The following is a 17,008-nucleotide window of genomic DNA, read 5'->3' as shown; positions in this document are numbered from 1 at the left end:
ACATTGGGATGGTACGACGGTGGGATAGCTCGCCCAGATATCCGCAAGTACTATTAGGCCGCACACCTTTCTGGATCAACCAGGGAGGAACGTACAGCGACTTGAACGACCCAGGATACAGGATGGACAGATAGCTACTCCCCGGGGGGAACTACGAAGCCATACTCTATTCTAGACCTGGTAAATACCCGCTCACAGGACCAACGAAACACTTGGTGCAAATATGGCATATCGCGCAGCGGAAACTCGGCTGGTCTAATACTATTACCATGGCAGCTCCATTATGGACATCCGAAAAATTGGGCAACTTGGGACAAATGAGTGGGTTCCGTAACTGGGACCTTATCGGTATCTCCCAAATTAAAGATTTGTGGGGACCCGATGGGGTCAGATCCTTCACATACTTGCAGGAAACACACAATCTAGCACAAACTGAGTACTTTAGGTACATGCAGGTCAGACACTCTCTCCAGACTAACATACCGCCAGGGACCAAACCCCCACAAGCCTCTCCACTTGAGGACAGACTGCTAGACGGGCACATGCCTGAGCCCGCCATTTCCCTCACATTTTAAAAGCTGATAAACAACCCCCCTGATGCACTCCTTTCCCTAAAGGGGAGGTGGGAAGCAAATGGACTTGAGATTGACGAAGAGGAGTGGATGAGCGCGCTGGCCTACCCTAAGGAGGTGGCAATCTCGTTTAGACTTAGACTCATTCAACTGAAAATACTGCACAGGGTTTTATCTCTCATGCACTAGGCTACAGTTGATGGGAAGAGGGGGGGGGGGGGGGGGGGAGGGCTCTGCATGAGGGGTTGCGTTGAGAGGGGTTCGTTCTTTCATGTACTATGGGACTACCCAATGGTGCGAAGATACTGGAGACGTGTGGTGTACTGCATGCAAGAAGTGTGGGGGGTAGAACTACGACCAGAGGCCAAGCGATGCCTCTTGAACATTTGGGAGCCAACAGACCTGCCTGAGAAAGGGAAGCTCTGGGTCATGCTGGGACAAATGGTGGCAAAAAGGAACATCGCTCGATTATGGGGTGCTCCCACTCCGCCGAAGCTGATTGAATGGAAAAAAGACATGGACTGGTGCGTGCTGCAGGAAAAAACGGTATATATGGCACGAGGGTGCCCTAAAAAAATGGGTTGAAGTGTGGTCTTGCTGGAACGACTTTAGAGGTAACATCTGTGAGCCTCCCCAGACCCGTCGTTCCGGCTTAGAGACTATAGATTGACACTTTTGTTCTCCAAAAGCTGCATTGCCAAATGCTGTGTAACCCACTATCAACTTATTTTTCTGGTGCTGTAACTGACTCAAACGTACAAATGTAATGACCGTCTCCGTTTTATGTTTATCTGCAAATAAAAAGAGTTCAATTTTTTTTTTTTTTTTAAAAGACGTTCGCTGCTTTCTGGGGTTAGTGGGTTATTACAGGAGGTTTATTCCGTTTTTCCAACATAGCCGCCCCCCTCACTGACCTCCTTACCAAGACCACAACAGGGAACCCCTTTCAATGGTCCCAACAACAAGAACATAGTTTCACCCAACTAAGGACCATGCTGTGCAAGGCCCCAGTTCTTACCTGCCCTGACCACACCAAATCATTTCAGACTGATGCCTCTGGCAGGGGACTTGGAGCCGTCCTATCCTAACCGGATGAAAAGGGCAAGCTACGTCCAGTCCTTTATCTAAGCAGGAAGCTATTCCCCAGGGGAACCCAATATGCCTCAATAGAAAAGGAGTGCTTGGCCATCAAGTGGGCAGTAGAACCATTGCAATATTACCTCCTGGGAAACGGTTCCTTCTGTTAACTGATCATGCCCCTTTGACCTGGCTCGCCCTGCATAAGGACTTAAACCCGAAGGTACTCCGATGGTTTCTTGCATTACAACCCTTTTCTTTTTGTACTTTATATGTTCCGGGGAAACTGCAGGCAAATGTGGACTTCCTATCCAGGTATCCGGTGACTAAATGGCCCACACGTCCATTCCTGGATGGAAGGCAATGTGATGGTTTCCCACCCGAAACAGAGGAGAAGGACCTCTCCAACATGGCAGACGGCGGGACCCAAGCCGGAAATAGACTATAGGGTCTAGTGGCTCAGGCCACGACTCAGCTGCCGGTAATTGGGTGTCGCACGGAAGAGGCCAAAAGCACTATACAGGAGCCAAACGAGGAGACGGGAGAGGAATTTGAGAGGAACGCGGAAGCCAGCACGGACCACAGCGAGGAGGCGAGACGCCCCACACAGAAGACCGAAGGAGAGGAGGAACTACCACAATCGAAAGAAAAGCCCAAGAGATACAACCGCTCTAGGAGCAGCGCTCTCGAGTCCGGTACTCGAGCAGGGGAAGAGTAGGCTGAGACTCTCCTCCCCACGGCCCAGGAGGGCCGTGGGGCAAGTGCCGGTCTCTTTTTGGTTTCGGGGTTGGTGGGAGGGAATACGGGGCATGGCACGCTAAGACACCAATACCTTCCCTCACTTAGGCACCCCACAGCTAGGACCTAGTGACGGCAGCACAAATCCCCATTAACCCTTCTGACCTGAGAGAGACCAGACTTTTTTTTTTTATTATTATTCGGATTCCCTGATTGAGGAGACGGGCACCCATACTCCAGAAGTTGACCAACCCCGGAGCAAACCTGCAGCCAACACGACCAGAAGTCGACCAGGCCCGAAGCAATCAAACAGGAATAACCCGAAGTATCAGGAAGAGTCCTTTTAACCAAGAGATGATCACAAGAGACATTCGAGGATGTATTTTTTTTTTTAATCTTTGCTCCAAACTGGCAAATACCGTTTTTTCACCTGGGAACTACTAAACCTAAAATAACGAGAGCCAAAACCCCTCTTTCAGTTAAAAAAATAAAGGCTCCACAATTCTCCAAAACCTAAGTCTCCCAGACATTCTTTTCAAAGATAGGGAACAATAGATCACCCCTGAACAAGGGGAGAGACTACAGTCACATTTCTTTAATTAACACAAGTCACCAATATGCGGGGCACCGTGAATGTTATGTTAATGTTATGGGGAATTTGTAAAGTACACGGCTACTCCCAGGAGTGTCCTGGCACGAAGAGGTCCCCTTGAAAAGAGATATAATATGCACTCAGAATCCTACACAACGTCATTACTGATGGAACAACCAGGTCTTAAGTTGGCGTCTGAAGCCGAGAAGCTCTCCTTCTTGTCGGAGGGAAAGAGGCAAAGAGTTCCATAGTCTTCCTTCTCACTACCACCTGGAAGGAGCGCCCCCCTTCCTGGTCCAGATGAATTTTGGCACCAATAGCAAATGTTGGCCCGATGACCTCAAAGTCCTGGCTGGAGTATAAGGTAGAATTCTCTTTCTAATGTACTGAGCCCCACTGTTATGGAGAGCCTTAAAGGCCAGCACAAGAGACTTAAAATCAATCCTATTTTTCACTGAAAGCCAGTGTAAAGTTTTCAAATGACTTGTCATGCGAGTCCTAGGCCCCACCAGAGAAATCGCTCTGGCTGAAGCATTTTGAACCTGTAGGCGGCCCAGCAAATTTGGGATGCCCAGGTATAACACATTGCAAAAAACACAGTTGATGGACAGAATGCAGAACAATGTCTTACATTCACCCCAGTACAAAGATCTGGGTCTAAATCCATCGTTTTTTTGCACTCCACACCACCCTAGGTCAGACAATGGCTATATGCGCGGGGGAGGGGCCGTCAGGGGTTCCGCCAGAAGGAGGCAACAATGAGGAGACCCTACATGAGAACCCACAGTCACAAGGACTGGGAGTAGATAACCACATTCAAAAAGCACCAATAATAAATCTCTCTGATAAAATTTAACAGTTGGAGAGATATCTGTATTAGAGAAAGGATTAGGTTTTGCCCCCAGTACTGGAATCTGCAGGTACTCAGTAGACAAGCATTTGCAATGCAATAGGTCTCGCATTAGGAAAGTTTGAGCTATTGGTATTGTAAATGACAAATTTTGTATTTCTGTGTTGGTTTTGAAAATAGCTAAATTAATAGTTTTGTCATTTACAATGCCAATAATTTTAACTTTCGCAAATGTGACACCTATAGCATTTGTAATGCAATATGTGTTGTATTTATGTGACTTAGATGTATTGATATTACAAATAACAATGGCTTCTTTTTTTAAATAATTAATACTTAAATAAAAGTTATTTTAATTTATAATAGCAATAGCTTAAACTTTTGTAAATAACTTTTGTGAAGATTATGTTCAGTGTATTTTATTGTGACTAAAATCTAAGAACGTATTACAAAATGCACAAATGGTGAAATACCAGGGGCATTTAGGAGTATGCACTTTAATATGTGCACCAGCAAATATTCTGAGTTCACAATTTGTGAAAATACGTATGATCTTAAATGGCAGGGTGGGGGGACTTCTATTGCACTCCCACAGCACCCTCTTTCACTTGCATTGAGTGGCAGAATGTTCTAATAGCCTTATAGCCCTTCGTAGCAGGGCTATACCGGCTTTTAAAGTCCCGCTGCCTTGTTAAAGTCCCTCGCCTTCGGTTCGGGCCTTTAACGCTGCAGCTGGCCTTTAATAGCCGGTATAGCTCGCTATGGCGGGCTATAAGGCTATATTTAATAGACTAATAAAGTGTATAGAAATAAAATAAAAACTGTAAAACTGAAAAATGTAAAACATTCTGTATATAAGGCGTTTAAAACAGGAGGCTAAAAATTAAGTTTGTATCCTCAGACTCATTCATGGGTGCAGTGCAGGTGAATCAACCAGAACACAATAGGACTATGGGTGGCCTCGGATGAATTTAGAAAACTTTAACTATTCCATTACATTTTTTACTTGATATTTGTTTGTGAATTAAATAAAATCATTAATCGTTTGTGTATTGTCCGATGTCTGTTTTTTGAAAACCGTCTTGAAGTTCTAATCTTCGAAATTGCTTAGGCAGCGGTCTACAGGTTCTAGTAATGACTCAGTGGGGGGCCCGGGTCCAGTAATCATTAAACGGGGGCCCACAGATCAAAAGGTTGAGGACACTAGTGTGAGTGAAATGTTCGAAGATAAATTGTTCAAAAACTTGATGCAGTTATGCGTCTTTACATAATGAGGATTAATTCCCATGATTTTAGTGGCACTACCCATGGGTGAAACTGCCAGGCAGCAAAATTGTTTCTAAAGCGTCCCCCACGACGCTAGGATTCTGTGGTGCCTTCAGACTTAATAAAACCTTTCCATGGGTGCACCACAACCCTACTGTGCACCGAAGGTAAAGGCAGGGTCTGAGGGAACCAACGGTCGCAAGCAGAGGAATCGAGTACCGTCAAACCCGGTCCCACTCACTGGAGCCTCTGGTTCAACTGCCCTTATTCAACCGGAGCACCAAGCCCACCTTTTTGGGGCGTGGTCGAACTAAAGTACCAGCCACGATACTACCAAAAAAGTAAGGTGTTGCAGACTAGTGCTTCCAGTACCTTGTGCTCGCCGTCACCGCTCTCCGGCTCCATGACGTCGTGCTCCAGGTGCGCCTGCTGCCCACACTCCGGACAGATCCAGGTCTGGTCTGTCCTGCAGAAGAGCGCCCGCGTCTTTCCGTGCTGCGGACAGTGCCCGGTCTCGGCTCCCTGCTCTCAGGCGGGGAGCCAGCTATCCCTCAGGGCCGAGGCGCCTGCACGAGACCCGAGGTGCTGCCGGCAGTAAGACGCCGCGCAGACTGGGCAAGACTTTGCGGCCTTCAGCTTCCGACCGACGCAGAAGTCACATGGCGTGTCCCCCGGCCCGCGTGCACTCGCCTCGGAACTGGCAAAGTCCTCGGTTAGCTGGGCGAGGATGTTGTTTTTGCAGAGGCGGGGTGGCGGCTGGAAGACTTCGCGGCACTGCGGGCACGCAGCCTGGGAGCCCGCCTGTGCCCAGCAGCGCCCGATACAAACCAGGCAGAAGGTGTGCCCGCAGGGGATGGTGACGGGGTCCCTGAAGAAGTCAAGGCACGCGGGGCAGCGCAGGTACTCCTAGGCGAAGAGCCCACCGCCAGCTGCCATGACTCTACCAAGGTGCGTCGAAGGGAAAAAGTTATCACTGCTGCCTGGCGGCGATGGGAAGCGTCCAGCCAATAGGCAGAAACGGACATATCCTGCCGCCTGTCCGTGCGTATGTCCGTCCGGATTTTTGGGTCGGATAAGTAGGAACAGCCTTTTTTTCCCAAGGCAGGCACCAGGATATTGCTTCCCATTGGTCCCTGCTTAAACTCAGAGGGTCTGGTTTTGCCGGAGCCGAGTCCTGCCATTGGCTCAAAGAAGCAGAGGCTAACATCTGGGCAAGTACATTAAGAAAAAGCATTGGCCGCGCGAATGCGAGGGTGCCTACCGCTCTTGCCCCCGAAAGAAATCACCGCCGCAGCCCTGCTCCGTGAAAACCGGAAGTCAGGCACTTTTGGCTTAGACGGGGGCGGGGCCTGCAATCCGGCAGTCCCGCCTGCCGCCGCAGAGGAAGAAGTGAAGCCGGCCGACTGATGGCCTCTCCGCAACCCGGGGCTCCCATGAGACGAGACTGCGCAGAGAGGAGCCTGATCCCCAGCAACAGCCCGGTGAGTGCCCGACCAGAGCTGCAGATGAGACACGGAACACGCCGAAAGAGCCCGGTGAGTGGGATGGGAGGGGGGTGTACGCGCCTGTGTGTGTTCGAATGTGTCTGTGTGCGTGTGGTTCTGCGTGTGTGTATGCAGTGTGTGGCTGTGCGCATACGTGAGTGTGGAGTGTGTTTGCGCAAGGGAGGGGGGGGTGTACGCGCGTGTGTCTATGTGTTCGAATGTGTCTGTGTGTGTGCGTGTGGGTTAGCGTGTGTGTATGCAGTGTGTGTGGCTGTGCGCATGCGTGAGTGTGGAGTGTGTTTGCGCAAGGGAATAAGGCACGAGAGGGGCACGGCGACGTGCGCGCTCACGAGGTCAAATCTGAGCAAATCTGCGCTCGTGCACCCTCTCGTGTCCACATTCCCAAATACGGGCCACATTAGGTCTGAAGCAGACACCATCAATGCTCACGCATTGACGGTATGTCTGCTCGACCTAAAAAGGACGTAAGGGATCTGTTTCGCAAAATAAGGATAAAGCGATTCTTTGAAAATAAGGAAAATAGACCTAAAAATAATACCTCTGGCCTTAAACCACCCTCAACTTGGACACCTGAGATTACAATGGTAAATCAGGAAGTTGACACTTGAGAAGGTAATATCCATAGGACTTGAGAAATTACTAGCAGAAAAAATTTGGACTACTAACAACTTGTCCAAATTAGAAAGGGAGGCACTAAAAAACCTACAAGCTTGTGATGAAATTACAATAAAACCCAGAGATAAGGGCGGAAGTATTGTAATTCTCAATACTAGAGATTACAATCATAAAATGAATGCCTGGCTCGATAATGAATCCCATTATAGGAAATCCAATGTAGGTGAATGGAATAACCTTAAGAAGAAAGTAAAAAATGTGGTTACCTTAGCCAAGGAGGATTGCATTATCTGTGAGGAGGAGTACAAATTTTTGTTCAACAATTATCCCAAAATACCAGCTCTTTATGGGCTACCAAAAGTCCATAAGGAACCCGCCCATGCGGCCAATAGTATCCGGTATAGACTCCACTACGGAGCCGCTAAGCAGATATGTAGATCATTTTATCCGTCCTTTAGTAGAAACATTACCATCCTACATAAAGGACACCACAGATATGATCTCCAAAGTTGAAGGCATCAATTTCAATAATGAAACCCAATGGTTAGTGTGCTTGGACATTGAGTCCTTGTACACTAACATACCCGAGCAAGACACTATACTCTTGATGAGGAACATTCTGTGTGATGAAGATGGATATCTCACCCCACAAAATATGTTCATTATTGAGTGCATTGAAACTGTGCTCATGAACAATATTTTTTTGTTCAACAGGGACTTCTTTTGCCAAATAAAAGGCACAAGTATGGGTGCTACATGTGCGCCTAGCCTTGCATGTTTGTACGTTGGGAACTTTGAGAAACAACATATATACAATGAGGTCAGCCCCTTCTATGAAAACATCAAACACTGGTCTAGATTCATAGACGATGTGTTCTTCATATGGGAAGGAAGCGAGACTGACCTCATTGTATTTAGACTGGTTAAACTGTGGAGACCAAAACCTCAAATTCACAGCCAACAAGAGTCAAGTGGCAGTTGACTTCTTGGATATGAAAATCATGGCACATGATGGCAAGTTAGCTGTGGAGTGGTTTGTAAAATCCTCTGATCGAAATACACTGCTTCACCATAACAGTTACCACCCCAAAAGCCAGAAAGATGGAATCCCCTATAGCCAATTCATCAGAATACAACGTAACTGCACAGATAAAAATACTTTTGAAAAGCACACAGAAATTTTGAAAATTAAATTACTCCAACGAGGCTACCCTAAGATTAATAAGAGAGCTACAAAAGAGCAAAATATCAAAATAGAGAATGTCTCTTTGAACCCAAGAATAGGACGCAACAACCTGAAAATAACATCATAATGGTATCAAATTATAATGGCATGAGTTTTAAACTTAAAAATCTTATTAATAAAAATTGGACAATTCCGAACAAAGAGGGAATAACTCCTTTACCCAAACCCATTTTCTCTTACCGAAGGAACAGAACCATCCGTAACTGTTTGGTCCACACATATAGAGAACCTAGAAAGGGTAGACAATTAAATATTGACCAGGGAAAGCCCATCCGAGGAAATCTGCCTTGTGGGACTTGTTCCCACTGTAAATCCATTGTGAAATCTGACAGAATTGAATTGAATGGTATATCACACTGGATGAACGAACATGTCAACTGCAGAACATCCAATGTCATCTACCTAATAATCGGTCCATGCCAAAAGGGTTACATTGGTGAAACTGGGCGTGAGGTGCGGCTGCGCCTGTCTGAACATAGATCGGCCCTAAAAAATTGTAAGAAAAATGCCCCATTAGTGGATCATTGGATAATGAAAAATCATAAAGTAGACGAACTTAAATGGTTCATAGTGGAAAAGATAAAAACCACAACAAGAGGAGGGGATATCGACAAGAAACGTAAACAAAGGGAACAGTTTTTTATGTCAAAATTTAGAACATACACCCATGGTTTAAACAGCAGAGAAGAGTGGGCAAGGTTAGTCAGGTAACCCTGGGTGCTAACTGACTTGTACTCTGAACTTGAGAACTAACTTTGGGTCCTGACCTCTTTATCATGAAAACTAAAAAGTATTAAAAATCAGATAACTGCATGGGAATAAATGGATGTGAAAATCTACCTGTAATATTGCACGATAGTGAATCTCTGTGTTTAGGACAGCAACTTGTCTATGAACTGTATGATGTAGTTTATACATGTGATCACTCCATGGACTGCCAAAAATCATGTAAAGGACGCTTCAGTTGTTTCTGGGTATATGCATTGACCAATTACATACAACTAATTGGTTTGCCCAAATTGTATATAACATTTGGCCACCCTATATCTACACAGATATATCTTCAAATTGATAGTGGTTTCATGATAAATTATGGATAATCTTAGATTGCCACAAGCGACTGCAGTGTCCTCTCTAAAATTCGGATGTCCAGTACAAATAGCATAATGTGACAATTGATAAAGCTAAAAAATTTAGAAGGTTGCATGAACATGTGAACTACTTAAATGCTGAACCTGTGTTTGTAAATAACGTTAGAAACATTCAATGTAAGTTAGTACCAATACACTTGCTAGGTGCTTGAAATAACACACAGCAACAAATAGAATTCTTTGACAAAAAAGTATGGTGCCCTTCATAAATATCGCTATATTCACGTATGGTTCAGTTTATTTTACAAAACACTAACCACCACCTTATATTGGTTTTAAAACCAAAATTCTATGAGATCGAGTGGTTCCTTAATTTTAAAATTAGATCTCCCGAACATGGCCAAGGAACAACTAGTACCGATACATTGATGAAAAACACTATAACGAAAAAATAAACCTAAGTCAGCCTGTATCAAGACTATGAACAATTGCGATACGTATTGAACACGAAAATACTAAAATGGTGCATACGTTCACGGGAGTGTAAGCTGCATTAACTTATGTAGTGATCGTGCGCTAGTCCGTCCTCTATTGTGGACGAATATGACGTACCCGTGAGGACAAATAAACTACAAATATGGCGCTGATCGCGGGCAAACACCTCTCAATTAGCTAAAGATGTTTGCAATTACACAATTACAGCATGTATAAATAGAGACAGCCCGGTTGAGCATTTATTTGGAAACCGGAGACCAGAGAGACCGGGCTGATGGCGCGTGGGCCGTTGAATCAGGTAAGATTAGCTTGCGCTAAGAACAACGATAGTGGGTTTCTTAAATGGATTCAAGTTTTCGTTCCAAACCGGAACGGTTTTCCCGCTCTGAAAGCAAAGTGAGCTAACCAATACAGTGGGAGTATCTTTAACTCTTGCTCCAACTCGAGTATCGAATAAACGATGTGGGTTCAACTTAATAAAATCTGGCCCCTCAATATGGTCAATAGAGTTAACGTGAGCAGTTCTTGAAATGTTATATACCACTTGATCATATGACTAAATGAAGATAGATAATGGGGTGAAACGTCTGTGTCCATTTTTTAGACAAATGAATGCAATTAGTGGCGGTATTGTCACTGCTAACGTTGAAGGTTTTAGTAGCCATATGTGTATATATAAGCTACTTGCACATAGCGCTTTTACTAAAACAGAAAACCCCCTCTTTTTTTGTCTATCCAGATTATAAAGACTACCTCAATTTAAAAAGGACAAATTAACGCACAAACTCCCCAAAAACAAAGAAATTGGAATTGGTCTAATATAAAGTAAAGACCACAAACACGAAAGTTTAAAGGAGTTCATTCATTGACTCGCGTGGCCTCATTCAAAATACGAAGTACGCAACAATATCTTATGTTATGCTGCTTAAAACTCTTGTCAAAAGCATGTTTGGTCTAGAGTCTAAAACGTGTTATTCTATATGCAGATCCGCTGACGATCAAGCAACGTTGCAGGGGACTAATAAACTTAGCCTCAACTTCCGGATCTACACTGGTTCCGCAAAGTAATATTGTTTTAAAATGTAAGATAAATACAATGCCCTGTTCTTGACATCGTATTAGTTTAATTGAAAAAACTAAGAATTCCCACATAAATTGTAAACTAACAAATATTATGCACTTTTTCTAGAAAGATGATGTTTTTAATGTAGTCCTGAGGAAGGTGTCCTAATCAGTGAAGCACCGAAACGCGTCAACAGTATTGTTTTTAACCGATTATTGCGTATTGATGTACTAAGTATCATTAATTGTGACTCATTAATATATGTGTACAAAAAATGTTTTTCTTTATGTAAGTAAATGTTTACATTAAGTCCTGTGATGAAACTTTTTTAATAAATATTTTAACTAAATTTGCTTGGATACATCCTATGTTATGATATAATTTATGTGCATTACATTATGAGTTGGGGATATTACCGATTCAAGAAAGGTGTCATTGCTTAAAACTCACACTAAAGCTTTAAGCTTTAAATACACAGAAAGGAAATTTTCTTTTTTGGTATAATATTTCCCGGTCCTTTCTGGGTTGATAAGGGAAAACTCTTTCTTCTGCATATATGCAAATCAGCCTTGACCCTGTGCCTCATGGGAACAGTCCAGCCTGAACTACCAAGCCATGTCTTTCCTAGACCGGAATCAAGCATCCTAGGACCGCTTTCTGGCTATCAGCCTTCTTTAGCCTGGATAGCTTGACTCCAGTGATGTGGAGAGCCTGGGACTCACGTCTGAGCATACCCAGCCTACTCGGGGTGAAAATTGCAAAAAACACAGATGGACAGAATGCAGAACAATGTTTTACATTCACCCCAGTACAAAGATCTGGGCCTAAATCCATCGTTTCTTTGCACTCCACACCACCCTAGGTCAGACAATGGCTATATGCAAATCAGCCTTGACCCTGTGCTTCATAGGAACAGTCCAGCCCAAACTACCAAGCCTCGTCTTTCCTAGACCGGAATCAAGCATCCTAGGACCGGTTTCTGGCTATCAGCCTTCTTCAGCCTGGATAGCTTGACTCCAGTTATGTGGAGAGCCTGGGACTCGCATCTGAGCATACCCAGCCAACTCGGGGTGAAATGTCTGAACTGGGGTGGTGTGAAGTGCAGAAAAACGATGGATTTAGGCCCAGATCTCTGTACTGGGGTGAATGTATGACAGTGTTCTGCATTCGGTCCATCAACTGTGGTTTTTGCAGGTATAACGCATTAGCATAATCCAGCCTTGACATAATCAAGGCAGGGACTCCCGTCTTCCTATGGGAAAATGGCAGCAGTGGTAAGAAGTTCATCATTTTTAGGAGTCTAAAACACATGCTAGCCACAGATTGAACCTGCGACTTCATGGAAAGATGACTGAGATTTTTAACAGTGGTGAAAGGACTAGAAGGAGGAGGCTTATCCTGAGACCACCAATTCTGCCATTCATCACCAGGAGTATGTCTGAAGAAAATTACTTCAGTTTTGGCAGAATTACATGACAGTTGGTTTTGTCGAAACCAGTCAAACACTTTAGTCAAGCATAGATGTATAACATTTTCATTTATCAGCTCATCCTTCTCATAGGTGAACAGCAGTTGGGAATCATCGGCATAAGTTATAACTGTTGCCCCGTGTTGTTCCGCTAGGGGAGCCAATGATGCCATATAAATATTGAAAAGAGCTGGACTCAAAACTGAGCTCCGAGGCACTTCAACATTCAGTGACGGAATATCCGCTGAGAAAGGTGGGGACCAGACAGATTGCCGACGACCTTCCAGAAAAGAAGACCACCACCTGAGAACCGTGCCCCCAAAGCCACATTCACGGAGTCCCTGTAATATTGGCCATTAACTAGGTTCGCTGGATCCGCTGAAAGCCTGGGAGGTCCTGAAAAGGATTCTCCAAAAAGACAGAATATATGCATCTGTGTAGATCAAAACATTAAACTACAAGCACTCAAGGGGGTAGGGTCTGCTCACCTAATCAAGCTACCCAGGGGCAGAGCGAGGAAAAGCACTCTCTGCCTCAACTTGTCACCTCAAGAATAAAAAGTGGCAAGGAAATTGCAAAATCAAGCTGCTCCTGTCCAACACGAATGACAAATACTTCTGTAACGTCTTCTTTCACGAGTCGCATGGGACTCACAGATGTGGGTTAATGAGTCAGGGATAGCAAAATATTTATTTTTCATGTTTTCACTCACTCATATTCAGATATTGACCCACAGGTTCTGAGCACATTTGCCCCTATTTACTCTAGCAACTGAGGTTAGTTTTTCTAATAAATTCTATGATGTATGCATCTGCACGTCAAACAGAGAACCTAGGTACTGAAGAATGCTGCGCCTTAAGCATCCCATGCTCATCTCAATGCAGCCGTTTAAGACACACCAGAAGTGGTGAGCCCAGCTACCAACACGTGACTCACGCTGCAGTTGACCTGTGTACTTAGTAGCCCGGAGTGACCTCATACCATCAGGTGATTCTAAGAATAGGAATGGCGGTCTCCACAGGTAAACTTTAGCAACAGCCTATCAAGATTTCACATCTGTGGTGGATTGTCACTCAGTTTCTCAGGTATGTTTGAAATCTACCCAACACGGATACACACAGAAAACGCTCCATGATAGCAGCAGAGCTCGGAACACATCATTTACTTTATTTTAAAAAGTTTATATAGCGCTAGCTAGACCCATAGGTATCAGAGCTCTTTACATACACACTGTGAAAAACAAACGGACAATTACATTACATAGAAGGCTGGCAGTAAGTAAGCAAACCAAGGATAAAGAATACAGCAATGAAAAAGAAATAACAGTGCAACGGAGGGGGAGAGAACAATAAAAAGAAGGTGATTAGCATAGTCCGTTCACCAACTATCCTTGAATGGGAGTCAACTCAAATATTGAAGTCTAGGTTAGTTAACGTTGATCAGGAAAGTATTTGTTAAGGAGATGGAGTTTCAGGTCCCTTTTGAAACAGGAGAAGGAGGGGCTGCATCTGAGTGGAGATTTTTTCACCATAGAGAATGATTACTGACTTGGCGACTTGAAGGGGAAGAGAGAAGGTGTTTTTCCATTTAGCAGGGCGAGAAGTGTAAAAAATTAAGTTAGTTTTCGTGATGACATTGGACGCTGAATGGTAGTTCTCTACAATGAGCAGCAAATCCTTTTACAATGGCTCTGATGTCACATCATCGTGCAACCCATGACGTCCCTCACCTGATGAAGTGTGCTGATGTCACAGACGTTGGTGTTGATCAGTAGGTCGCTCCCACTTTTGCCAAGTAGCATGTCCTCTTTCAGATCACCTGCTGCGCAAGCGGCCAGAAATTCGGCAGCCACATTGAAGAGAAAGGCATGAAGAACAAGAGCCTCCATGATATCAGCAGAGCTCGGAACTGGAAAGCCGAGGCAAAAAAAAAAGTAGTGCATAGCCACTATATATTGCCTATATCTAAAGGATCCATGAAGCAGGGCCAATTGCCAGGGCAGGAACAAAATAGCCACAAGGCGAGACAAAAGTCACTATTTATAAACAAAAACTCCCACAGAGGGATTACAGCATGCCTTGCAGTGCATGGGCTCGAATTCAAGTCACAACAGCTTATTTATTCAGCTGGTGTGTGCCTTCTATAAGTTACTTCAAGAAGGTATTATGTGTACATTTGTCATTATTTAGAATTTTCAAAACATATTTACATTTTGTGCAAGCTTCAGAGGATTAAGCAATCCTTTTGCTGTGGAAACAATACATACAATGTTTCATGCATTACAATATTTTCAAACAGAACAAATAAGAACATTCATGTGTGGTTACACTTTCACTGTTTGAATACAAAACAAACATTAAATCATATACACCTAGTTTAATTCAGGTACTGATCCTTATGCGCTAGTAATAATTGTTACATGGATCAGACACATTGGGCAATATGACTTTGGTTGCATCGCCCTATGCTTGTGTGTCAACCCCTAACATTTGGGTTGCATCTTTAGAACAGCTGTATAGCTGACGCGTTTCCAAACCCTTCTTTCTGTCAATAGGGTTCTTCCTCAGGGCTGAGCTGTGTACCTGTGGTGTAGAATTGGGGGACATTTAGTATCTCCTGTTCTCTGAACTGTTTAACTGTCTAACATAGCTGAAACCTACGAAGGATTTTTACCTTTTGTCACGTTGTTGTGGGCTGTGATTTTCAAAGGCTGGGCATCAAATTATCCATAATTTTTCACCATTGCCTAAATGGAATTAAAGGATGGTGGGTTCATGAGTTTGTAAATTTCTGGCACTTGTTTACACATTTTGAATCCAAGTTCGCGATGCGCTATCACTTACTTGTTGTGTATGTTCCTACTCACTCGTTGAATTGAAGTGACCGTTTGTGGAAATCTAATTTTAGTTCCGCAGTGTTGGCGTTCTGTTTGAATGGAAATTTTAAATAGAATTTTAAACCTGATCGTGGTGAAGAATACTTCAATCTTATACACGCACTATAGCGCTGACGTGCTTACTTGTATTTGGGCGCCGAGGAGGGACTCCGGGATTGCTGCACTTTCTGTCGTTTGAATCGTTTTGCGTTAGAACTGTTGACTGTTCTGTGAATTAAACACAAAGGTGCCGACCATTACTCGACAATCTTATTTTAGTTAAGACCGCGCTTCGGTCTGTTCGTTACAGATTTCTTAAAGGCTCCAAGGGGCCGTGTGACTCTCACTCCTAACGCTGCTGAAAAGTCAGGTTTCCAACACTCGGTGGAACTCGGTTTCCTGTTATTATATGCTGCTAGGCATTATGGGACTTGTAGTGTTCCACATATTGCCGTTTTATGCACTTGCTTTTCTCTTCCATTTGTCTTAAAAAAAGGGTGAATGATATGGTAGTTAGCGCAATGACTGGCATGTCCCATTAAATGTGCTTGTTAATGAGAGGAGGGTTAGCAGAGGACTCAATAATTTGATCTTTGCAGTTCTGATATTTCGTTCAACCCGTCCATCACACAATTAAACTTGAGAATTAGGTAGGCTTCAGTACCTGAATTAATCTAGGTGTATATGATTTAATGTTTGTTTTGTATTCAAACAGTGAAAGTGTAACCACACATGAATGTTTTCTTATTTGTTCTGTTTGAAAATATTGTAATGCATAAAACATTGTATGTATTTTTTCCACAGCAAAAAGAATGCTTAATCCTCTGAAGCTTGCACAAAATGTAAATATGTTTTGAAAATTCTAAATAATGACAAATGTACACAATACCTTCTTGAAGTAACTTATAGAAGGCACACACCAGCTGAATAAATAAGCTGTTGTGACTTGAATTCGAGCCCTGGCATTCTCTTTTTTGATATAACGTATGTTGTCCAGCCAGGACCCGTAGGACAAAACCCCTCCAGTGATAAATGTAGAAAGAGCAGGCAAAGGCCTGCGTGGGTTTCTTTGCAAAAAAAGCCAGAACAACTTTCCAGTAATTGGCTCAACGGATTATAGACCATAACCTGTTGGAACATGTCAGAGGAGAAAACACTTTCCTTTTCTGAGGCACATATCAAAAATTTAATTTCGGGATTTTCTCCGTTCTCCTCCATCAAACTTAGCACAAACGCACAACAACAGAATGAGAGTGACAAGTTACTAAGACTGCACAAGAAGCATACACGTACAGAACTGCACAGGCATTTATTGTTTGAACACCTCAAGGCGGGTACCATCCCTTGGGGCCTTCAAGTAAAGAACGTACCGGTGGTGTTCACAGAGGACCCAGTATACAAAAAGGGCTTTAGCTATATAGCGACAAAGTGTAGCAGAGACCTTATGGTCCACACTGTCGAAACAGCCAAGAGAATTTGCCAAAAAGAACAGGAAGAGATAGAGGCGTTGATTAAAGCAATAGAGGACAATCATACAATAGACGAATCCAAAGCT

The 17,008-nt window shown here is 43.8% G+C and overlaps 1 protein-coding gene and 1 long non-coding RNA gene across 2 annotated transcripts in view; one reads left to right on the top strand and one right to left on the bottom strand.

Annotated features, from left to right (window-relative positions):
• Positions 1–17,008, bottom strand: part of NRBF2 (nuclear receptor binding factor 2) — a 306,700-nt gene that overhangs the window by 165,446 nt on the left and 124,246 nt on the right. The window lies entirely within an intron of this gene.
• Positions 10,791–11,459, top strand: LOC147711424 (uncharacterized). The gene is made up of 2 exons (XR_015295697.1): positions 10,791–10,943; positions 11,034–11,459. It is a non-coding gene; the product is annotated as an uncharacterized LOC147711424 (long non-coding RNA).

Source organism: Lissotriton vulgaris, chromosome 5 (assembly GCF_964263255.1).
Source record: "Lissotriton vulgaris chromosome 5, aLisVul1.2, whole genome shotgun sequence".
Classification (NCBI taxonomy): Eukaryota; Metazoa; Chordata; class Amphibia; order Caudata; family Salamandridae; genus Lissotriton; species Lissotriton vulgaris.
The sequence above is the reverse complement of the archived record's forward strand: the minus strand, read 5'-3'. Positions and strand labels throughout refer to the sequence as shown.